The sequence below is a fragment of the Mycteria americana genome, chromosome 1, assembly GCF_035582795.1.
Source record: "Mycteria americana isolate JAX WOST 10 ecotype Jacksonville Zoo and Gardens chromosome 1, USCA_MyAme_1.0, whole genome shotgun sequence".
Classification (NCBI taxonomy): Eukaryota; Metazoa; Chordata; class Aves; order Ciconiiformes; family Ciconiidae; genus Mycteria; species Mycteria americana.
In genome coordinates, this window is record NC_134365.1 from 100,334,850 (window position 1) to 100,345,344 (window position 10,495).

Sequence of the window (10,495 nt, forward strand, 5' to 3'; positions counted from 1 at the left end):
CAGTGCGCTGGGTGAAGAACTGGCTGAAGGGTGGAGCTCAAAGGGTTGTAGTGAATGGGGCTACATCTGGCTGGCGACTGGTCACCAGCAGTGTTCCTCAGGGTTCAATTCCAGGGCCAGTTCTGTTCAATGTATTTATCAACAATCTGGATGCAGGATTTGAATGCACCATTAGCAAGTTTGGTGATGATACCAAACTGGGAGGTGCTATTGACTCTCTTGAGGGACAGGAGGCCTTGCAGAGGGATCTAGATAGATTGGATCATTGGGCAATGACTAATGGGATGAAATTTAACAAGTCAAAATGCCAGATTCTGCACCTGGGACAGAGTAACACTGGGCACAAGTACAAATTGGGAGAGGAGTGGCTGGAGACTGGCCCTGCAGAAAGGAATCTGAGGATGCTGGTCGACAGCAGGCTCAGTGTGAGTCAGGAGTGTGCCCTGGCAGCCAAGAGGGCAAACTGCATCCTGGGGTGCATCAAACACAGTATAACCAGCTGGTCAAGAGAGGTGATTATCCCGCTGTATTCAGCATTGGTACGGCCTCACCTTGAGTACTGTGTGCAGTTCTGGGCCCCACAATTTAAGAAGGATGTTCAGGACCGAATGTGTCCAGAAGAGGGCAACAAAGCTGGTGGAAGGTCTGGAAGGAATGTCCTATGAGGAGCGGCTAAGGACTTTGGGCTTGTCTAGTTTGGAGAAAAGGAGGCTGAGGGGTGACCTCATTGCTCTCTGCAGCTTCCTGAGGAGGGGAAGTGGAGAGGGAGGTGCTGAGCTCTTCTCCCTGGGATCCAGGGATAGGATGCATGAGAATGGTTCAAAGCTGTGCCAGGGGAGGTTTAGACTGGACGTTAGGAAACACTTCTTTACCAAGAGAATGATCAAACACTGGAACAGGCTTCCTAGAGAGGTGGTTGATGCCCCAAGCCTGTCAGTGTTTAAGAGGCATTTGGACAATGCCCTTAACAACATGCTTTAACCTTTGGTCAGCCCTGAACTGGTCAGGCAGTTGGACTAGATGATCATTGTAGGTCCCTTCCAACTGAAATATGCTATTCTCTTCTCTTCTCTTCTATTCTATGGAGAAATCAACAATATCATGTTCCTCATGGCTAAGGATTTGAGTTGCATGATCCCCTCTTCTTTCTGAAACCTTCAATGCTAGGACCCCAAGGGGCATTGGAAGGCTGAGCATAATATCAGGAAAAGTAGCAGAGACTAGGAAGTATGTGTATGACAACTCTATGTTATTGTACTTTTTCTGGATAGTACTTTTTTTTTTTGTCCTGTAATGACTTCATCTGGGGTAATAAATATTATTTAATTAGACTGTTAGGATTTCAATTGGACTTAAAATAAATTCTTGGCTTTTCATATAACGTCTGTTTCTTTTTTGTCCATCAGAAGAATTTGAGGGTAATGATATGTAAATACAATTCTGCTTACAGAGGCCATTTCATGCCAGGATTTTGCATAATTAATGTATGTTATTCAAAACAGTCATCATCCCCTTCCTTCACCCATGCAAATTTGAAAACAAAACAAAAAGGCTCAACCATGTGATTTTTCTCTCCTGGTACAGTTTCTGTGAGTTCACTGATCATCTAGCAGTAGTTTGAGTGTTTACACTCTTTTGGTTCCTACTTGGTCAAAACTGAGTTAATTTGTTCTTTTGTAGAGCCTGTAGTGTGACTTCAGCAGTAATAAAGTGGGCAGAATATTTTCTAAATGTTAGCAATCATCATGCTTCCTATGTGACAGAAGTCAATATTTTTCTAATTATCAGTCCAACATCTTAAAGATACTTTAGAAATGACTAACCAGTAAAACTGCTGTCAAAATGTCATATTTTGGGCAAGGCAAATAATTGCACACTACATATTAAATTCACATTGGTGGCTTTCCTTTCCACCCCGCTGAATTCCAACACTTTCAGTAAACAGTCACAGAAATACACAAAGAATTGTGCTATTTTGTGGAAGAAGCAGCTCTAGACAGTTTCAGATCTGGCTGCCTTTCTGTTCCACTGGTGTTGCTCTAGAAGGTGATCACTTACATTTGAATTGAAGTGCCCTGGAGAAGTCAGATAGACAATAAATTTTAGGACTTCTTATTTATTTATTCAAGACATCATGTCTTTCCAAAGCTGAAAATGAGTACCTTGCATGCTGCTTTGAAGCTGAGCAGCATGAGGTTCTGATGATCTAGGCAAATTTTGGTGAGCCCTGTTCATTCAATGTTTATCAATAGATTTTCTGTGTCATGGTGGAGACCTTTCTGGCAGTAATCCAGGTTGAGCAGTAAGGGCTGTTGCTCATGCAAGTGAATTATTCAGTTCTGCTGTAACGATTTTGCAATCTTCAGTGTATGAAAATACATGTACCTAATGGCTGAAGAAAATAATTTGATATTTTAGACTCTACATTGAAGCAGGGGAGCATATCTGAGACAGAGAAATTTAAAATTTCATACACCATCTGTGTCTTTTTCCTTTTTAACTCTAAAGGCAATTTAAATGTCATGTTCTTCACTCTTACTGTTATTACAGTAGTCTCATTCATGAAAACAGACAACTTAATCAAGAAAATACCATATTTCAGAGACATTGAGGGGGAAAAAAAGACCTATTACAGGAGCTTTTCCATGAAGGCACCGCTTATTAAACTTTTGACTTGAAACATCTGTCTCCTCAGTTCTTCAGAATGACTTGTGCTGTACTTGTTTAACTGCATTATGATAAAATGAGACATGGGATTAGTTTCCTATTAGAAAGTCAGAAGATCAAGCTGACCATCTGTAAAATAAACGTTACCATAGGATGGCTGGAAGCTGAGAGAAAAAATATTGAAAGATTAAACCTAAATTAAACTGGGAAGACCTCTCTTCACAGTGCATTGCTGATATGAAGAGTACAACAAAACCAAAACCAGCCATATAAGCCTACCAACTTCAGACTTGGTCTTTCCCAGCTGTAAAGCATGAAGGGTGCAGGCTTGCATGCCCCTGGTACACAAGGAAGAAAAAGTGAGCCAACTTTAATGGGAGCACACTACTGTATAATAATACTTGTAAAAAGAGTTTAGGGAGTTAATTTAAAATGATGGTTAACCTACAGACTCAGATTTAAAATTTTGCCTCTATTCTTCTTTTCTTGAAGTAATGAGGCTGGGTGCACTACAATGCTCCAAACTGCTGCAGTCTCTCTCGTGTGTCTTTGAAAGCGGCCAAGCAAAAACTGACAAAAATGAAATTGGCAAATCAGCCCTTACAAAATGTTGACAGATTCTTTAGGCAAAGATGAAAAATGAAGCGAGAGATCATTAAGAAATAAAACACAGCATATGTAGAAAAAAGCAAATGAGAGCCCGGCAGTATATTCTCAAGGTGCTGAAAAGAGCTGAAGCAAGGTGTTTTATTCCTATGACTTTTTTGGGTATTACCTTGCTAAATCCTAACTCTGTTTCACTTTATATAGTCCCAATTATATTGGCTCACCACACTGAGCAACAATGGGGACTTCTGCTGCCTGGCCTCATTTGTAATGAGTTGCCTCTGAGGGTTTCACAGACCATTTGTCACCTACAAACTAAACATATTCCAGAATGAAGCTACCCCCTTTGGGCTTAAAAAAAAAAAAAAAATACGAGTTATCCTGTGCCAGAGCAACGTGTTTGACTAGTCTGCAGAGTTTACAGTTGAAGAATGTACATAAGGGAAGGACATTTTATCTATTTTATTACGAAGCACATGTAGACAGGAAGGTAACTGGAGCAGGTAGCTGCCTGGACACAGGCCTGAGTGACGTTATGGTGCCCTGAAAAAGGGCTTTCTTCCAGTAGCTGCAAAAGCATCAGGGCTGTCTCATTTCAATTAACTACCTACCTGATGTAAGGGTTGCAGTGCGATTGATTACCTTATTTCTGCTAAGTCCTCTGAAAAGCCTTAAATGCACAGGAAGCACCTCTTCATCATTAAACTCCACTAGGTAAGTTGCGAACTCCTGCATACCTATAATTTGGAGACACGTTTTAAGTGCCTAGTGTGTAAATGGAAATGGAAATGTGTGGTTAGTAGAGCACTCTGCAGAAATGCGTTGTTGTTTACCTATCAATGGCTTTTGACATCTCACCTGTTCAACAGAAGCACCTGTCCTCAAATACTTTTCAAAATGAAAGCCATTCCCACCTGCCAAAAAAACCAAAATACAGCTGTAGCAAAAAGAAGATACTTTAGCATCTATTTGTAAAATATGCTCCCTAAAAAGACTCCAGTGTCATGGGAGCTATCAAACTACACTTTAACTAAATCATTTTTCCTGAAGCTGAATACATTCCAATCTCCTGCTATGAAAAACAGTGATAGACCAGGCAAGGTTTCTGAATGCAGATGCGTTTAAGTTCCAAAAAACTTTACTGAGGCATTCAAAATACAATTTTAAGGAGTGCTCATCAATTTAATAGGCATGTCTATATCAAAGCAAATAATAATGGAGTCCTTAAATTATGTAGATGCTTTGTATATTTAATCTGAGGGCTTAAATTCTACAGATTCTAACTCCAAAGATTTATAAACCTACTCACTGGCATTTAGGTTTGAAAAATAAATTGTTGAGAATCTCAAGGCCACAGTAAACCAGGGAAGCTGACTTGTCATTCCTTTGTCCAAGCTCTGAGCAACACTCCCACAGAAGTAGAATTGTATGGACATATAAAATCAGAATAAAAGAAACCAGAATCCAAAGAAATCTACATAGAGTAACCAAAAATAAAAAGCACATTTTGAACAAGTAAGAGAAAGACCTCTGTGGGTTGTTCTGTTGGGTTTTTTTTTCCAAAATTTCTTAACACATCTTTTGTCACATACGAACTTCCTTAAAAGAAAAAACAAAATTAAAAAAGAAAGGAAAGTTTGCATACCCACATCTATTTCCAGGAGTTTCTTAATTAATTTTTCAAGTTAGCCATAAAGTTTTATGCCTCAAGATTTTTTATTTTCCATATATAAAAAAGGGAAACAACATCAGAGTGCCATAAGTATGTAAAAATAAGCCTATAGCATCTTCTGATTCTGGCAACTGTTGGCACAGTTTGCATTTCTGTATATTCTGGATTTTCCCATCATAGTATTTTGTCATAGCTGTGTTCAACAGACCCAGCATTTATAATAGAAAGCTCAGTGACAGGTTGCTTTTGTTAGCGTGAACTTTTGGTAGTGTGAACCCTGAACTAAATGAGCTTTCCTCCAACCCCTTTTTCTGAATGCCAAAGCTGGGTCACCCAGTTCCAGCTCCCAGAATTGCCGCAGACAGTTACAGATGCTTACACAAAGCTCTAACCTAGAGGATGTTACAGAGATTATTGCAGCATGGGATTGATATAAGAACAGTCTTTTTTCTTGGTGTGTCGCTATCAGGAATGCATGATAAGTATGGTTTATATGACAAGTAAGGCTAATTACGAAAACTCCCCAAACAGTCTTTCCTCTCCTTTCTGTTCCAAGTTAAGTATCAAAGTTCTTGGCACTGTGCACTAGTGAATTTTATAGCCCATCTCATCCAGTCAGTGCTAGGTAACCACTGCTTACATCATATAGGGAACATGCAGTGGCTCCCACATTTCTTTTACCACAAACAAAGTTAAAGACTGTGGGGGGAGGGAGATGGGGGGAAAAAACCATCATGAAAACATGAAAGTCATGGGGGAGAACTGCAAGAACTATGGGACCTCAAATGAAACTAACAGGCAGCAGGTAGACAAAAATACTAAAGGATGTACTTGTTTGTGCAAGGAGTTAAGCTGGGATACTCCCATAGACTGTCTTGGATGCTGAAGCTGTGCAAGAGTTCAAAGGCAATTGGACAAATTCATGAAAGCAAGCTGTCTCAAAGGCCACTGAACACCAACATGCTGCCTTTGATCAAGAGCAACCTGATCCATAAGTTGTGAGACGCTAAGAGAATGGCCTGGGGAACTTGTTCTGTAGGCCTGCCCTGTCCTTGTTCTCTTCCCTAGTCATTCCCTCTTGGCCACTGGTATGTCCAGCCAGCATCTCCACAGGAGTCAACTGTTCCCAGCATAAATGGAGATACATGCAAGCCACCTCACATCAGAAACATTTACAAAAGGAATGTGTTGCCCTGCTTGGGCTGAATGCATGGGCAATTAGAGTCCCATGAAGAGAAGAAGAGAGAGCACAGAAAACCAGTCAACATTGTATTATACTGTAGGAAGAGTAAATGAACAAACATTAAATGGACTGCATGCAGAAGCCACAAATCGTGATCTAAAGGCGCAAATACTGTAGTTGCATTATGTTGTCCTGGGGTGATGAATAACAACAACATGGGCAAAGACTGCAGTATTTTTTTGAAGACATGACAGGACACAGATAAGTAAGCCACAATGTGTGAAAGGAGAAATAACGTGGAGCTGGCTAAAATGGAGATAAAACAGTTGTGTATAATGGCCCTACTGTCAAAAAGTACAGAGGTGAGTAAAATTCCAGAAAATATTTCTCATCCTCTCATTGTGCCCAACACAATTTGCCTCAGAAGAATGGAGAGACAGTTTTGTTTTGATGAAACATGTGGAGCACACAGTACTAGAAGAATTAATAAAAGCAGATCTCTAGGTCTGAAGCTTACTGATTGCTGCTGAAAGTGCTATCCTGGTCGCTGGTGAATGAACTTGAGGACCAAATGCCCGGTTATCTGGATGGCATGATCCAGGCAGTCCTGTACAGTTCTACAGTTTGTACAGTTGTACAACTGTACAAAAAGTGCACAGTTGCAGAGTGGCATAATGGGGCGAAGACAGGCAGGAAAGGTTAAGGGCAGCACACCCTGTGTGACTGTTTCCCCTGGCATTGCCACCCTTGCTCCTTGTGACTGCAGAACTGGTAGTTCATTGCCCTGATCCAGTCCCTCTCTTAAAACATCCTCAGGTGCTGCCTCTCATATCTGACCAGGTTAGCTATGGGCCCCAGTGCATCTTTAGAAGCAGGGACTTTTGCTTAATTTTATGCTTTTCCAGAGCCAAATTGCTTTTGAGGTGATCCATGCGAGTCAGCAACTATCACTGGTTTTCTAAATCCCATAAGCAACAAGCAAACAAGCCATAGTACTGCACCCATAGGTATTGGTGGCCTAAAAGGATGAGGCAGCACCTTGTTCTCCTCCGCTCTGCATTACTGTCCCTGATACCACAACAAATTCATTGGCCCAGGCATCCGGTCTCTCAAATGCAGTTCAGAGCTGTGGAGAAGTCACCAGAGGATGGTTCTCACAGGCTGCATGTGAACACGGGCTTCACAGTGGTCCCAAAGACCCGGGCTCACCGACTGAGAACAAGTGCTTCATTTATATCTAACCTCTGGTAAATTAAATGGCATGGCAGAAAGGCCAATGGAATGAGAAAGTGAAGGAAAGTTGCATAAAATACTATCAGAAATCAAACCTATAGCTCCCTTTATACAGGAGATTAACTGCTTGCTTCTGTTCATGCTTTGATGACTCCTTGTTTTCAAAAGTTAGTGAGGAAGCAAGCAGGTACCCCACTTTAGCTTTTACGAGTAGCTATTCACACACTGGAGCACTGGAAGTATTTTATTCCTTCCACCCTTCCTCCCCACTGTTGAGGCCAAGGCAATAACAATTGTCTTTTTTTTTTTTTTTTTCTTTCCAGAGTCAAACTAACAGATGAATCTGGCCAAGAAGAGAAAGGTAGTTAGCCAGAGATATAGACTAGGGCTGCATTTAGTGGGTGGAATCAGAAATATGGAGACTTAAGCCTATCAGTATATTTCCAGAGACCTGTGTAATAATAGCAATTGAGAGCTTTTATGGCTACACAAATCTGTCAAACACCACTTCAGTGATATTTCAGGAGGGAATTGGGCAAAAAGCTTTTTACAGAGAGTTAGGGGAGTTCTGTCACACCTGATCTATTTGATACTGCTTTTAAGTATTGCAACAGCACCTCCGTGCCCAAGGTAGAAAAGCGAGTGCTATCAGGCAAACCTAAGCTGAAGTACAAAAGACAGCAAGTCTTCTGAGGCAGCCAAAAGCCCCTGTCCAAAAGCACACTTTTGATGGTAGTGTAGGGTGAGGAAACTAGACTTGGCGAGAAGCAGAGCTGGGTGATGCAAGAGGCTCAAACTACGAAAAAAACCTCTGAAATAGAAGAAAGTTCCTCTTTCAACGTGACAGTCATGTTTATATTGAAAAAAATCACTACCTTCAAAACAGAACCTAATTATTCCAGCCACCAGCATAGAACTGAGGACTTAAAGACCCTAAACAAAACAGAGTAGCATGTTTTATTTATAAGAAAGCCATACTAAGATTGTTTATTACTTTCACTCCTGAGTTGTTATGAGAAAGCTCAGGTTTTATTCACACTGCATGTATTTGTAATACACACTGGAATTAAGAAATTCTACAAAAAACAGGTTACAGTTTTTAAAACATTGCTTTAACTTGGACACACCCGTGAGACCAAGGGACACCTTGAGATCAAGGGTCTCACCTAATTTGCATGCATATACAGGCATATTTCATTCAAAATTTACATCTTTTTGTATTTGCCTTTCCTTTTTTCTTTCCTTGCTAGGGGAACAGAAATGGCCTGAGTTCACCGCCACTAAAGCATCGTGGGGGGCTGGGGGGGGTCCTTTCTGTCATTCTGGTCTTCACCTTTCTCTTCCCTTGAGTGAGAGTACAAATGAGCTGCCCTTTAGGATGACTCAGCAGCCAGCTGCCCATTTAGGTTTGTACTTGCTTATCACAGTCCTTCTGCTTCTTAAATTAAACACTGCTTAGGTCAAAAATAAACTGGCTGACCAGCTAATGACCTTGCTTAGATCCCAGTTTAGCGTTTGAATTGCTAATATCCATCTACACCAAATATGCCTCTTAAGAGGTGTCAGGACATTTACTGATCTTTGTTCCCACACATATTCCCAGACAAAGTGACAGCTGCACAGCAAGTACATCAGTTATCTGGTTACCGTTTATGCTCAGCATGCAAAAAATCTCCAGAAATTGCCATTGGTACTGTTTTTGGCCTGTGCCCTCTCCTTGTGCTCCCCTTCTACTTTACCAAATATATTTAATGCATTAGCAATGACATCCAGAAAGAAAAAAAAGCCATGAAAACCAAGAACCAAACAAACCCTGCTCGGCTGGGCCAAGTGGTTAAGACTTGCTTATTGCTGTGTCCTTCCAACGCTCGACCAGACTACACTGCATGGATGCCACCAAGGGGTTTAATTCCTGTAGAAGACTGCTTATCATGAGTTGCCCTCATTGCTTCTAAAGGCACACCCACCATACCTACTGCACCAGCTCCAAACCCGAGGAAAACCAGCTGGAACCCAAAGCACTTGGAGCAGTGAATAAGGCAAGAACCTGAAAACGTGTTGCAGAGAGAAGGGAAGAGCCTTCGGAGTCTGGAAGAGTAACAGAGACATTACTTCTACTCTTAGCTTGCCCAGGCAAAAACTCCAACTTGAAATAACATAATCAAGAGTAACAACTTCGTAGGCAGGATGACTTGGAAAAAAGCAAGACCAAGTTAGTTCTTTTTCAGCTCTCCCACAATGGGGTTCATCCTGGCCTTAAATTTTAGATATCCCAAATGCTGGTAAATGTCTTGTTACCAACCAAAAATTGCTGTTTCCTGGAAAAGCACATATAATGTTTTAAGCCAGGTCTTATTTAACAAAAACCAATAAGAATACTTACTAAGATTGTGGTTCCTTTTTGGGTTGTAATTTTTCACACATTCTGATCACATGACTGTTGTTATAAATGAAATATTCACCGTAACTTCTGTTCTCCATGTTTATTCCAAATATTTGATAGTACTTCTTTGACTTTCTTCATTTTCTAGAGAGTGAAAAATGAACAGGCTGTTACTTTTCTATTTTTTAAATATCTAACATACTTGCAGCTTAATGGCCATTGCCAAGCTGTGTTTGGAAAGAATTTGGTCACTGACATTCAATGGCTGTAAATGTGAAAGACAAAATAATAGCAAAACCAAGGAAAAAAAAAATTACAAACCTATCCTCTCTGCAAAGAAAGTCAGGGAATTCGGAATACTGGCAGCTGATACAGTGAATATAAGTCACAGAAAACTTTCCTGCTGCAATCATGAAGACGAAAAGTCAAAGCACTTTGCTTAAACAGAAGATAAGTAGAGTTTTTAACAGGTAACTGCTGTAGCTTTAGATTTCAGGTGTTCTTCCAGAGAACACAAAGCCACAGCTGTGCTGAGGAGGAGATAAAAGGGTTCAGCATACTTAAAGAATCCTGCAGGATACTGGAGTCCTCAGGAGGTATTCCCAAGGATATCCTAGATCTACTCTGAAGATGATCTGGCCAAGGAAGACAATCCACATTCTCTATTTCCTTCCCACTTTCCAAAAGAATACACTAAGCGAATAAAAGTATTCCTAAGAGTAAGGATTATGAGCCAAACTGTTTTAATAGA